This window comes from Euprymna scolopes, chromosome 26 (assembly GCF_053919585.1).
Source record: "Euprymna scolopes isolate OS-2025 chromosome 26, ASM5391958v1, whole genome shotgun sequence".
NCBI lineage: Eukaryota > Metazoa > Mollusca > Cephalopoda > Sepiida > Sepiolidae > Euprymna > Euprymna scolopes.
In genome coordinates this window covers 39,148,992-39,163,935 of record NC_136507.1, presented here as the reverse complement: position 1 = coordinate 39,163,935, position 14,944 = coordinate 39,148,992, and the positions used below count along the sequence as shown (strand labels likewise).

The 14,944-nt window shown below is 30.6% G+C and overlaps 1 protein-coding gene and 1 pseudogene across 1 annotated transcript in view; both read right to left on the bottom strand.

Annotated features, from left to right (window-relative positions):
• LOC145247809 (uncharacterized) overlaps positions 1-14,944 on the bottom strand; it is a 1,402,654-nt gene that overhangs the window by 727,589 nt on the left and 660,121 nt on the right. The window lies entirely within an intron of this gene.
• Positions 3,218-3,343, bottom strand: LOC145248514 (U2 spliceosomal RNA; annotated as a pseudogene).

The window sequence follows — 14,944 nt, the reverse complement described above, 5'->3', positions numbered from 1 at the left end:
TTATAATATTCTAAACGGCCTCTTAGTAATACTATTCATATCCCTCACCTGGAATCTGATGACCAGAAGAGAGATTGCTAATTGTCCTCTCACCTCGATGGCGCCACGTAGCATGAAATTGAGATTTCCTTACTTCCTGCTAATGTCTCGTTTATTTGCTTCGTAACTGGGTGATGCTTCGACGCGGAATGTAAAGCGTTCGTGACAGCTTTGATATTTACATACTGAGTCCTCTTGATATTCACGTAAAAATAAAAAAGAATTGAAAAAACAAAAGTATAATTAAATAAAAGGTTCTTGTATTTTTTGGAACAGTGTGTTTAACTCAAGAAAAAATACTGTTATAATATGCCCAGTATATATATATATATATATATATATATATATATATATATATATATATATATATATATATATATATATATATATATATATATATATATATATATATATGGGATATGGTAAAAAATGTGTAAAAAATTTAAGAAAATAAAAAATAACTATTTTGTTCTTTGAAAAAACTTATTCCTTTACTTAAAAAAGTTTTCAGCCATATATGTTCGTTGTCAATAGTTTTTAGATAATTATATATATATATATATATATATATATATATATATATATATATATATATATATATAGTTCTTTTCAAGCGAAATAACGTAAAAAAAAACGATAAAAGTTCTCGATATGTTAATAGAGCGGTATATAATTTATATAAATTCCGATGAAATTGGTACTCTACCTCATCTCCTGGGGTGAAAATCCAATGGAAACAGTAATGTAAATTTATTATAGGCTCAATAATATATATATATATATATATATATATATATATATATATATATATATATATATATATATCAAAGTTGAAAGCAGATTTTCACTGAAAGTCCAGGGTATCATTGTATTTTATTCTCTGCCCCACCCATTTTACTCAGAAACTAACCGCTGCAACGTTTATCACACAACTGAAAATCTCTTTAGTCTTTATTTCGTATTTGTATGAATAATTACTAAACGTAATTACGTGAAATTTTCAGTTATAATTAAGTGCGTTCATTAGAATGATATATATTTCTCCGACCAAAACTTGATCTTCGTAATAATGAAATCCAACAGCGTTTTCTTCGACCCGAAAACCACTAGAATTAAGACCATTTATAAAGTGTAATTTTTGGACTGATGTATATGATCCTCTTTTTCTGTGCAGTTCTAGGTAAGCAACCCTCTTAGTCTATGTCTTCTTACTCTGTATGATGAGGTGAGTGTATTGCTAATCACCCCTGATTGGGAATACGCGTTGGCCTAATCAGATACCTTTTTAAGCAGGTGTTTTCTTCTTGTAGAACGCTAGCTATTTCAGTATCCCTTTTTCACCTTGAGTAATATTTGCTCGCCGTGTAAAAGAGAGAGAGAGAAAGAAAGAGAGAGAGAGAGCGACAGAGAGTGTGAGAGAAGGGGGAAAAGCCAATTGTAATGTTTAATAAAAACATTTCTTTTTCTTAATTAGTTTTGATAAAGATTTGCATGAGTGCACCGAATACTTCTGGCAATTTCTGGCATTAGCATCTTTCTTTTAAATCTCATTTACTGGTTTCTTATCAAAAAGCATTATTTATCTGAATTTTCAAGGTTTCACGTCCTGTTCAAGTGAACTGAGATATTATGAAAGCAAACGGGTGCCAAAGGGCACGTGGTAAATGAAACCTTTGCAGTGTATGCTCTCAAAGAAAACTTGGATACGATTTGTGATTCGGGAAATCGGAAAGAAACTTCGCTCTGTTGGCATGGGCGGGATGCAGGCCTTAGCAACAAGAATAACGCCAACTATTACTGCTTCTGCTACAATGAACCGTAAACGCGACTATGAACACACATCTAACTGTACACGGAAAACAATTCAGAAAAAATAATAAATGAATAAAAAATAATTATTTGGATTCTTCAGACTTCTGTTCCTAACTTGAGTGTTCTTTTCAAAATATTTGGATCGATGTAACCTACCACCGTCTTCAGGTGTATTTTGTAGAACTGAGGAATGTTTCGGTGGAACTCAGGAATTTCGAACGGAACCCTTTTATTTACTTCACGGTAGAAGCAAGCGCTCGTTCCATCAACCATGACTGGATAGAGTTTCTATGTAATAACAATTGAATTTTCGATCGCCCACATTGAGAATCGAATCTCCAACCTTCAAAATAATATCACTTTTATAATTAATTTTTCCTAGAATTCTAACTACTTCTTTAATGACAAAAACATTCATGAAATACACCTGATACATTCCGGAGTTTAAATCGACGAAAACATTTAAAATATGAGACTAAAGATGAGAACAATAGTCCAAAAAATCAACATAATTTAAATAATCAACCCTCATCTCAAAAAATAAAAAAAAATAAAATAAAATCGTAGTTGTGGTTTGTTCAGTGGTGAAAACAAAATAATCATACACCGTTCTCTTAGAGAAATATTAAAAAAAAAAATTATGTGATTTGACTTTTAAAATAAGACAATGTGTTGCCGAAGATTTTCTGCCTAGATATCATTTTTAGAGAATCAATATTCAAGTTAAATTGCATTTAATTGGCAATTTTTAAAGAAGTTCTATTGTCTATTTGCGAAATGAATTTGCGTGTTTATTTTATTAGGAAAACGATAAAAGTACATACCTCATCTAGAAACGAATAACGCTGACACACACACGCACACACACACACATATAAATATATATATATATATATATATATATATATATATATATATATATATATATATATATATATATATACATATAAATGTTTGAATATTTCTTTAATACCTGTGTTGATTTTCGGCAGTCTTAAATAAGAGTCTATGACTTAGTGACTGGCTTCGGATCTGTCGCCCAGCAGTAATTATCACTTTCCACACAGATCCTTATGTACGCATAACCAAGAGGGATGCCCATTAGTCGCGTGCTCTCGTGTAATGAATGAAGGCGTGAATGTTGGATTGACACGACATTCTTAAAGATAAATTAACAAAACCGAAAAATGGGCTGAAATGACTTAAATAAAAAGTAAATGACTTAGAATGACTTTAATGAACTTAAGGATGAATTGAATGACATTAAGAATAAGTTGAATGCGAAAATAAATAACTAGACTCCTTCAAAAACAACTTGAATGATCTGGAGAATGAATTAAATGGCTTGGAGACTGACTGGTTGCAAAGTGGGTGATCATTTTACATTGAAATAATAGAGAAAAGTGATCCCCACTTTATATCACAATAAGTACATCATGTAGTAAGAACAGATACTACACTTTGATCTTGGCGAGAAGGCCAAGAAAAGGGTATTTATTTGCTCCCCCACCGAGCAAATAAGGCACAAGTCCGATTTTTAATGTGAGGAGTGAAAGGGGAAGGCGGACCAACTCCCCGAGGAGTAGGGGAGCTGGATAGTGACAATTGGTATGAAGGGCTGCCCCTACATTGACCAAGGTCTTATATGTAGGATTGCCCCACACATGGTATTTGCTTGCAGTATCTGCCGGACAGATACTACACTTTGACCTTGGCCAAAAGGGTATTCATTTCTTCTCCCACCGAGCAAATTAGTCACACGGCCGATTTTTAATGTGAAGAGTGAAGGGGAAATGGGGACCAACTCCACGGGGAGTGGGGGAGCTGGATAGTTACAATTGGTATGAAGGGTTTCTCCCACATTGACCAAAGTCTTATGTGTGGGGTTTCCTCACATAGGTTCTTTGCTGGCGGTATCTGCTGGAACAGATATTTTTCTTTGATCTTGGGCACAATGCCAGGAAAATGGTATTTATTTGCTCCCCAGCGCGCCAATTAGGCATAATGCCGATTTTTAATGTGAGGAGTGAAGTGGAAATGAGGATCAACTCCCCGGGGAGTTAGGGAGCGTGATAGTTACAATTGGTATGAAGGGTTGCCCATACATTGACCATGGTCTTAGATGTTAGATTGCCCTCACATATGGTCTTTGCTGCAGTATCTGCCGGAACAGATACTACCCTTTGATCTTGGCCAAAAGGCCGAGAAAAGGGTATTTATTTACTCCCCCACCGAGCAAATAAGGCACAAGGCCGATGTTTTATGTTAAGAGTGGAGGGGAAATGGGGACCAGCTCCCCGGGGAGTAGGGGAGCTGGATAGTGACAATCGGTATGAAGGGTTTCCCCTACATTGACCAATAACTTATATGTAGGGTTGGTATTTATTTGCTACCCCATCGAGCAAATTAGGCACAAGGCCGATTTTTAATGTTAGTAGTGAATAGAGAATGGGACCAAATCCCCGGGGACTAGGGGAGCTGGATATTGACAATTGGTATGAAGGGTTTTCCCTACCTTGACTAAGGTATACGTGGCGTTTCCGCCACATATGGTCTTTGCTTGCAGTATCTGCCGGAACAGATGGTATTTATTTGCTCCCCCACCGAGCAAATTAGGCACAAGGCCAATTTTTAATGTGAGGAGTGAAGGGAGGGGGAAGGGAAAAAGGGGACCAGCTCCCGAGAGGTGGGAAATGGGAGCTGGTTAAAGGTCAGGCATGTGGGGTTGCCCCCACATCTGGTCTTTGCTAGTCATAGCTAGTTATAGCTTGCAGTATCTGCTGGAACAGGTACTACAATTTGATCTTGTCCAAAAGCCCAAGAAAAGGGGTATTTATTTGCTCCCCCACCGAGCAAATTAGACACAAGGCCGATTTTTAATGTGAAGGTAGCGACAATTGGTATGAAGGGTTGCCCCTACATTGACTGGTCTTTGCTTGCAGTATCTGTCGGAACAGATACTACACTTAGATCTTGGCCAAAAGGCCAAGAAAAGCTTAAAAAGCTAAGAACAGCATCTATTAACAACAGACCTTTGATCTTAACCAAAAATGTCAAACACAAAAGTGTTACAGATAGACCGACCGACACACCCGCCTACGGACCGACGTAGTGACTTATAGACTCGCTTGCACTCGAATAAAAACTAGTGTCTTTTTGATATGAAAAATAATTGAAATTATTCTAAAACATTACGTATATATACATAATAAATAATATATATATATATACATATATATATAAATATATATATATATATAAATATATATATATATATATATATATGTGTATGTCTACACTTATTAATTGTACACTGAACTCAGCATACACTAACTAATTAATTAGTGTTTTTTTTTTGTGCTGGCTTCCTAGACACAAAATTAATTGTAAAAATTGTATCAAAGTTTATTAGATTACATACGGATGGCAACAATGTATTCATTTTCAGTTATAATATTAATATATGTAATACAAACTTTAATACAAAGTAAGAACACATATATGCTTCTTTCTAGTTATTTCTTTCTTTCTCTACGACCACACACACATATGTATGTATACATATATATATATATATATATATATATATATATATATATATATATATATATATATACACACACATATATACATAGATGCACAGGAGTAAACCTACACGTATTATACACACAAATACACAAACACACACACCCCCACACACACACATACACACACACACACACACACATATATATATATACATATATATGTATATATATATATATATAAATATGTGTATATTTTGATTTTCCGAATTTAACTTAAACCACTACACTTATATATTAATCTATTCTAAGATTTTGCTAACCGCATTTCATTTCCTCTGATGATACGAGCCATTGTTGAAAATCCATGGATTAATAAAATTAACATAATCCCTTCTGTATATTCCTTTTGTCAAACGATACATTCTTAACTCGAATATATGTGTCTATACTTTGATTTTCGGAATTTAACTTTCACCACTAAACTTATGTATTGTTCTATTTTTAGATATCGAGCTTCTTCTTTTCGGCTAGTATGACCCTGAAATATTACCTCAAGTAATATCTATCAGGATTTTCCACCTGATTTTTAATCTGTGTTATATATATATATATATATATATATATATATATATATATATATATATATATATATATATAGTTATTTATAAAATATATATGGCCATATATATTTTATAAATTACTAACTAGCTCTACCTGCGTATTGAACACTTTTGAAGTAAATACTTAAAGTTTAAGCATAAATCTATACTTTCGTATATTAATTTATGTGACTAAATGAAGTAGTTATATATATATATATATATATATATATATACCCACAAATATATATATATATATATATATATATATATATATATATATATATATATATATATGCGTTTGTGTGTATATGCCCATACTGACAAACATATATATGTATATATACATATATGTATATACATATATATATATAGATATATGCATATATATGCCTCGTAACATATCAATAAAATATATACGCGTAAGTTGATATGAATATGTATGCGCGCCTCCTCTTTATCAACAATAACATATGAAGTATTTTTTTCCAAATGTAAGGGAGACAACTGTGTTGCATGTCGCTAGTTATTAACTTAATCAGTGGAGCATTAAAAGTTCTCCATTTTAAGAAACGATATAAAAGGTACATTCTATAAAATGAGCAATAATAAGGATCTGTTAAATACTTTTTTTTAATAAGACACAAGATGATATCAACGAGGAATTACATTGTATATGCTGTATTAACAAAAGATTTAGTTTGGATAAACTTAGCACAAACGGACGTAGAAAAGCGTAGAAATATCATACACTCACATAACCTTATTACGTACGTGTTGAAATTATCCACACACATACATATATACATGCATATATAAGAGTGTGTGTGTATATATATGTGTGTATGTATATATATAAATATATATATATATTTATATATATATATATATATATATATATATATAATATTAAATGAGTTTATTGACAGAGTTGATAATCAAATTAATTAATATCCTACTAAATATTATAGTGATATAGTATTTTTGAAGACGATGTACGCCAAAACAGAATAACTCTCTATGTAAAATAGTAGAGCAATAAATATGTATGAATTTGATTAAATCGTGTGAATATATGTTAGTTAAGAATGTATTTATTGATACACTTGATGTATATAAAATAATTATATTTATTTACTTAATCCATTGATTTGCAAATATTTTTAATATCTAATAGGAAAGTCTAGTTTATCAAAATTAAATACTTTTGCTAACAAACTTTTCCTACTAGGATAAGCCATTATTGAAAAATTATTAAAGAAAATGAATGTAATTTTGTTCGATATATCCTTTCTTTAAAACGATAAATTCTTGACTTGAATGTAATTCCTGCACACACGCGAACACACATCTGTATACACACACACCCACACAAACACACACACACACACACAAACACACACATATATATATATAAATTATTATCTAAATATATTTATGTTTTTTTTTTAGAATAATGAAATTCAATATATCTACTGGTATGTAAATTCAATGTTTATTGGTCTTACAAAATACCATTGGCTGCATTATTTTATAAAAACAGTCCCAACTAAATAGAAATGGATGGAAATACCTGACAGAGCAAATAAATCATATACAGTAATTTGAATTGTATGATGTAACACGCATCTGTATATATATATATATATATATATATATATATATATATATATATACGTACATATATATATATTTGTGTATATATATATATAATGACATATGTACGTATATATATATACGTATATATATGTGTGTGTATATATAATGACATATGTACGTATATATATGTATATATATATGTATGTATGTATATATATGTATATATATATATAGTGAAATATATACGCTTATATAGACATACACATACCTATAAAATGTAAGGCATGTACATATATGAATAATATATAAAATAATATAATAATAATAATGAATAATATATAAAAGAGTATAGGCGTAACAGTAACGCACACACTTTTTATACAGGCGTTTTATGTTGATAGTTTTACGTGGTTTATTTTTTCCATAAATTTTATGGAAACGTGTAGCAGTTTATCTAGATTAATCTCTTGCGTCATCATTTGAACCTGGCATAATAAAATAAGTCGGAAGTAATAAAGACAACGAGGTTGTTTGATAGTGCTCAATAAAAAGAGCAAAATATCTTGCTATTTATAGCTACCATATGTAACTGTTTACTCTCAAATAATAAAAAATACAATATATATATCTATATATATATATATATATATACATATATATGCGTGTATACACACTCATATATATGTGCATTTGCATCTATATATATATATATATATATATATATGTGTGTGTGTGTGTCAGTATGTGTGTGTCGATATCTTAACATACATATAAATTATATATATCTAAAAATCGAGCGATGTAAAATTATAAATACCTACATCGACATAAATATCGGTAGTACATATTGTTATATACCCATACAAGCCGATGCATAGAGTATTGGTGCAAAACGGGGACGAATTAGGGAAAGTTGAATCTATTCTGACTAGAGACATTGCGCTTCTCAACTCTCCCGTCATTTGAGTCAAGCACAGCCTGGCTAAGGATTTTTACCCACCCCACCCTCAAATAAACAGAGATTAGACAATTCCTGTAATGATCAGGTCCCTCTTATTTTGCGGTAGGAGTTGAGTTCGGTGCAGTTCGAAGAGACCTACCCTCCCAGGTTTTCTTCTATTTGAGAGGAGTTAGTTTAGTGCTAATCGCTTTTGGCGCTCTCACGAGGGACTGCCGACGGGGCTTCTCAAGCACTTTTTCAAGCAAGAGTATCTTCATGGGAGCTCTGACTTCTATATCCCACTTTCCAACCCTGGTGTCTACGTTCTTGCAGTGGGACAGAACAAACCAAACCAAGTGACCATATGCTCTGTATTGCGTGAAAAGTAACTGCTTAGAGTCTCCTTTATAAATTAATGTATTATAGGTTTATATTTATCAAAGTGCCATCGTGTATAAATCATGAATAAGTCCCCAGCATGAAGCTAACTATGATGAAACATATTCAAGTATATTAATAGAAACACGAATAATAAGTAATAAAAGCGTTTGTTTAAATTGTTTTGCTGTAATGGAAAAGCTGAGATTAAAGGGAGATAACTATTCGCGAAACCATTACACGGCTAAAAAAAAAATTAATTGAATGACCCTCGATTTTTCTATAGAAAAGGAGTCTAGTGAATTGTGTTGAATATGAATTTTATTCTAACTGAAAATAAAAGCGAATTAGCAGAAAATATCAATAGATGAAAGAATAACAAACGAGAAATAAAAATACTAAATAAATACAACTACAAATCTAGAAAAAAAAAACAAATTAAATATGATCTAGAAATATACATTATGAAAGTTTATCTGTTGACAATACAGCAACATAATATATAAACATATATATATATATATATATATATATATATATATATATATATATATATTCGCACATATACTTTTATATGCATTAATACATATATATATATAATTTATATATAAATATATCTATACTTTATATAAATATATATATGTATATATATATATATATATATATATGTGTATATATAAATCTATGCATAAATGTGTATTTAAATATATGAATTACTGAGTACGCTGTGTTTATATGTGCATATATATTATAATACTAATGGTAAAATAAAAGGCCATCGAAGCTATAACGAAAGAAAAATTACAAATACTGAATATAACTCTAATATCACTATTCATAATATTACATATAAAGCACGACTGCACCCCCCCACACATATATATATATATATATATATATATATATATATATATATATATTAAAGGTGTAAAATAATATAATAGGAAATAATTATTGTTAACGTTTTGTCATATTAAAGATGCTGATTAGATGGTTTACACGATAAATTACCATACATTTTGAAAATTGTTAGCACTTACTCATAATTATTTTATATTTTGTCTATCTTTATATATATATATATACACACACACAATGCATTTATGTTTGTTTGTCTGTAAACGAATATACTACTACGTCGTGTGCTAACATACTAAAGTGAACACAGACAATGATGGAGGAGCTATCAGGGGTCTTAAATGTAAAAGTGAGGACATTTCTATGCACTCCTACACCGTTTCATTCGTAATGCTAGCGAATTTAGCAGGATAACCCACCATGTGAAAAGAGAAGTTTGGGCGGCTCCCACCGCTCACTCCTATAATCTCGCTGGGGTCACAGCGTTTCACTTATAACTAGAGAACGCTATGGACGTTCACAGAGTTGCACGTAGATCTACCGAGACGTTCCATGGTAACCCACCATGGAAAAGGAGAGTTTACGGGTTACATCATTCACTCTCGCCTATTGAGATAGCGCCCCCCCAATGCGTCTCACCTATTGAGATAGTGCCCCCAATGCCTCTCACCTATTGAGATAGTACCATGGGGAACCTTGATCAGTGTCCATACGTATTTATAAATAACGATTCACACTACTTCCCCCTTGGTTCGTTTCAGCAATTCCTCCACCCACCCACGCCATAAAAATGACATGAGCACTGCCGTGTCTACCCGTGTGTCAGTCTGTCTGTACATCTTTAGGAAGATATAATAAAGCTCAACCTCTGTGTGCCTGTCTGCTCTACATCTGTGAGACGAAAGGGAATATCAGATACAAAATTTATTAAAAAAAATATCAGTTTGAAAGAATTTAAAAGTTGTATATACTGTTATATACATCCGGCTCTATTTTTGAAGGTTCTTTTTAACCCCGTCAACGACCTTTACTTCTGCTCCTATGCATAACACCCCCACACACACACACACACGCACGCACGCGCGCATACACACACATATATATTATGTTTATGGGAAAATTTGCATAATCAATTGTATTTCATATTTCATTTATATCAATTCTTTAATTTACGAAGCTCAATTAAACTGCAGAGTCTATACAAACAAAAGCAAAAAAACTCCGTTTTTAAAATTTAAATATGTTTTCAATATCATGCATACATTGGTTTAAGTGTATCATAGAGTGACAATCTTGGCATTAAATACACGTTAGCTTCAACATCTTAAGATGATTCGTGGACGAATCGAAAGCGCTCGTGACAGCAATAATTATGGAATTATTATTAATATTTTTTATTTTGATATAAAAAAAAGATATACGAAACATCGAAAAATTAAGAAAAATGAACCATAAAGTACAGTGTATATATGTATATATAATTTTTCAAAGGTAAACAGTTACATAGGGTCGCTACAAACAGCCAACTGTTTCAGTCAATGAGACTTCGTCAAGCGACCCTGAACCATTTGACGCTATACAAAAATAAGTAAAGACTTTTTTGTATAGCCTCAAATGGTTCAGGATCGCCTGCATTATACTCGAAAGAATATTATATATATATATATATATATATATATATATATATATATATATATATATATATATATATATATATATTAACGGGTATATTTGGCAAAATACACAGCAAAAAAGAAAAACGGGAGTATTTGCTTAAATCATTACGAACTCGCCTATATATACGGGATAAAGAAATTATCCAGCCTATGTCTTAAGGCAATTTAAGCCAACATAAATTATAAGGAGAGATTTTTGATTACATATGGACATTAAAGACCAATAGTAAATGATAGAGACGGGAGAGATGGAGAAGAGAGAGAAAGAACCGAGGAGAAGGGATGGGGGGAAGTATATTTACATAAATTAAAATTAGAATTAAAAATAAAAGAAGGAAAAAAGGGGATTTACGATGTCAAAAAGAAGTTGTTTGTTAATATATATATATATATATATATATATATATATATATATATATATATATATATATATATATATATATATATATATATATATATATATATATAGTGATGATCATATTTATTGGCACGGTAAAATAAAAGTTAAATTTTGTCTAATAAATGTTAAAAAAGGGATTAAATAAAAGAAAATAACAAAGTATATTATGTATTTTTAACTGGCCTTTCCGATGCAGCAATCGGTTAAAAATACATAATATACTTTGTTATTTTCTTTAATTTAATCCCTTTTTTAGAATTTATTAGACAAAATTTAACTTTTATTTTACCGTGCCAATAAATATGATCATCACTGTATATATATATATATATATATATATATATATATATATATATATATATATATATATGTATATATATATATATATATATATATATATATATATATATATATATATATATATATATATATATATATATGAATAAGAGGCAAGTTGGCGGACGAAATTGTACATGAGGTACTATTCTATGCATATGCAGATAAAATACATCTATACATAAAATTCGGTCCATTTTTAACTATTTATAAACAATCTGATAGGAATGACTGAATAGGTTTCGATTCTAGAAAATGGTACAATAAATCATTTTTTTTTACTGTTAAAATTATGACTATATTTTTAGTTTTATATATTACTTGACACACATTTGACTCTATAGTAAAAAATACGAAATCTTCATAGATTAAAACATATCATTAAGCGTATTATACAACGGCACCACGCCGAGTGGCTTAATAATAATAATAATAATAATAATAATAATAATAATAATAATAATAATAATAATAATAATCATAATAATAATCATCATCATCATAATAATAATAATAATAATAATAATAATAATATATACATGAATATATAATAATTTATGTTTATATGTATAATTTCAAAGTACATTTTGCATAATGCTGTAAACTTAAAGTCAGTATAAATATTTGTATCGATATTTATAATACAATCCGAACAAAGGAAAACAGAATAGAGTCTCAATATAACTCAACATTAGATTCTGTGAATTAAAACAAATTAATAATAATTACTTATTTGACAATGAATACAAAGATACTTCCTTATTCCATTGAGTTTCAAATAATAAATGAATGAATGTTTAAGTCAGCCAGTTACAAGAAACTAGAGACCTATAAAAGCAATATAACTTTTACAACAGTTTAGTCTATGAGATTGCAGACAAAACGTTTGTATAAGAAACATTTCTTGAGGATTACGTAGGGCATCGCAATATCAAAAGTTTTCGGTATAAACGTTTGTATGAAAATATCGTTTGAAGATATATCTAGTTACTTGTAATTGGCGGACCTAAACATGCTCATGGATGTGTAGTGATATATTAATTCTTATGTAATTCAAATATATATATATATATATATATATATAATAATTTTCCACAGCCGAACCAATGTCGCAGCCCACGAGAGCCCAAAAAGCCAACAAACCGTAAGTCCAAGATTTGACATGTCTAACTGATGAGCCCAAATGAGGTCGAAACTCTAGTCTTGAACTTCCTGTTTGTCGTCTTTCTTTGCTCTTATTGGCTGCGGCAATGGTTCGGCTCTGGAAAATCATTTTATATATATATATATATATTCTCTCACACTTTCTGAATATATATATATGTATATATATATATATATATATATATATATATATATATAATATTTTTAGTCATAATTAGAAATATTACGTTGTTTCTACACTGAATGTGATAATGTTTCGGACAATTAATTTGCAAGAAACTAAATGTCACTCATCAGGCGAGACAATAAAGTTTCTTTGCATTAAGTTCTCAAATGAATGAAAATAAAATATCAGAACGCTTCATTTAGGATGGAGGGGTTACATTAAGTGGCATTTTAGACTCATAACAGGAGGCATATATATATATATATATATATATATATATATATATATATATATATAGTAAGTTATAAAACGTATATGGCGATTAAGCTACACTGAATATTCCGCGTGTAATCCACTTTAGGATTCTTCAGGCTTATCTAAGCCTGAAGAATCCTAAAGTGGATGAAACGCGGAATATTCAGTGTAGCTTAATCGCCATATACATTTTATAATTTATTAACTAGCTCTACCTACGTATTGAGCACGTTTTTTTTTTTATTCAAGTCCATTTTCTGTAGGCTGTTTTTGAACCCAGTCAACGACGGGTACTTTTGCTAGTATATATATATATATATATATATATATATATATATATATATATATTATTTGTGTAATTCTGACATTTCTACTCCTGTGTGGGTGTGTCTGTATGGGTGTCTGTGTGTGGATAGAGATGGAGAGAGAGAAAGAGAGGAAGAGAGAGACGACACGCTATTATTTATTCATATCTTAGGCTGGTAAATATTTTATCAGTCTCGTTAGCAGGTTTCCAGACTAGCAATTCTACTTGTAAATAAGGGGGAAAGTATGAAACGATTAATTGTACCTCTGTAAAAAAAACAAAAAAAAAACAGACGAGCGTGTGCTTTTGGGCCTGTTTGAATCAATTCCTCTTCATCTTTTGATTAATTCAGGATTATTCTAAATCAGACGCGTGTGATTTTTAGAAAAAAAAAACTGTTCGATAAATCTGCTCCCGAGAAGAAAACAATAACGAAAAGGGGATTCGTTGTTAATTTTATTCTTCATATTATATGAATGTATTTGGAGCTAATGAGGCATTTATTAAGCACGCGCTTTGTGTCTCACCACGCACGTACCGCCCACGTGTCGATATCGAATCAGCCATTGTAACGTACGATTTCCTTTAATTAAATGTAGGTGTTGCGTTTGAGTGTGATGATGGATTTTTAGGCATAGACTAGTATCTATTTTTAACTGGCTTTTGTGTTACTGTTTTTGTAAGCCACCGGAGAAGTGAGCTTGATATCACGAAGAGAGGACCAGGGGGTTAGACAGCCATAATGAATCTGTAACAAAAAGGACGATTAGTACTAAAAAAAAGATCTAAGCAAAAAGGATGAAATAAGATGGAAGTAAACAAATGGATGCTGAAACAAATGAAACTTTATGTTGTATTAAATAAAATATTACACAGTTTGCGTGCTGG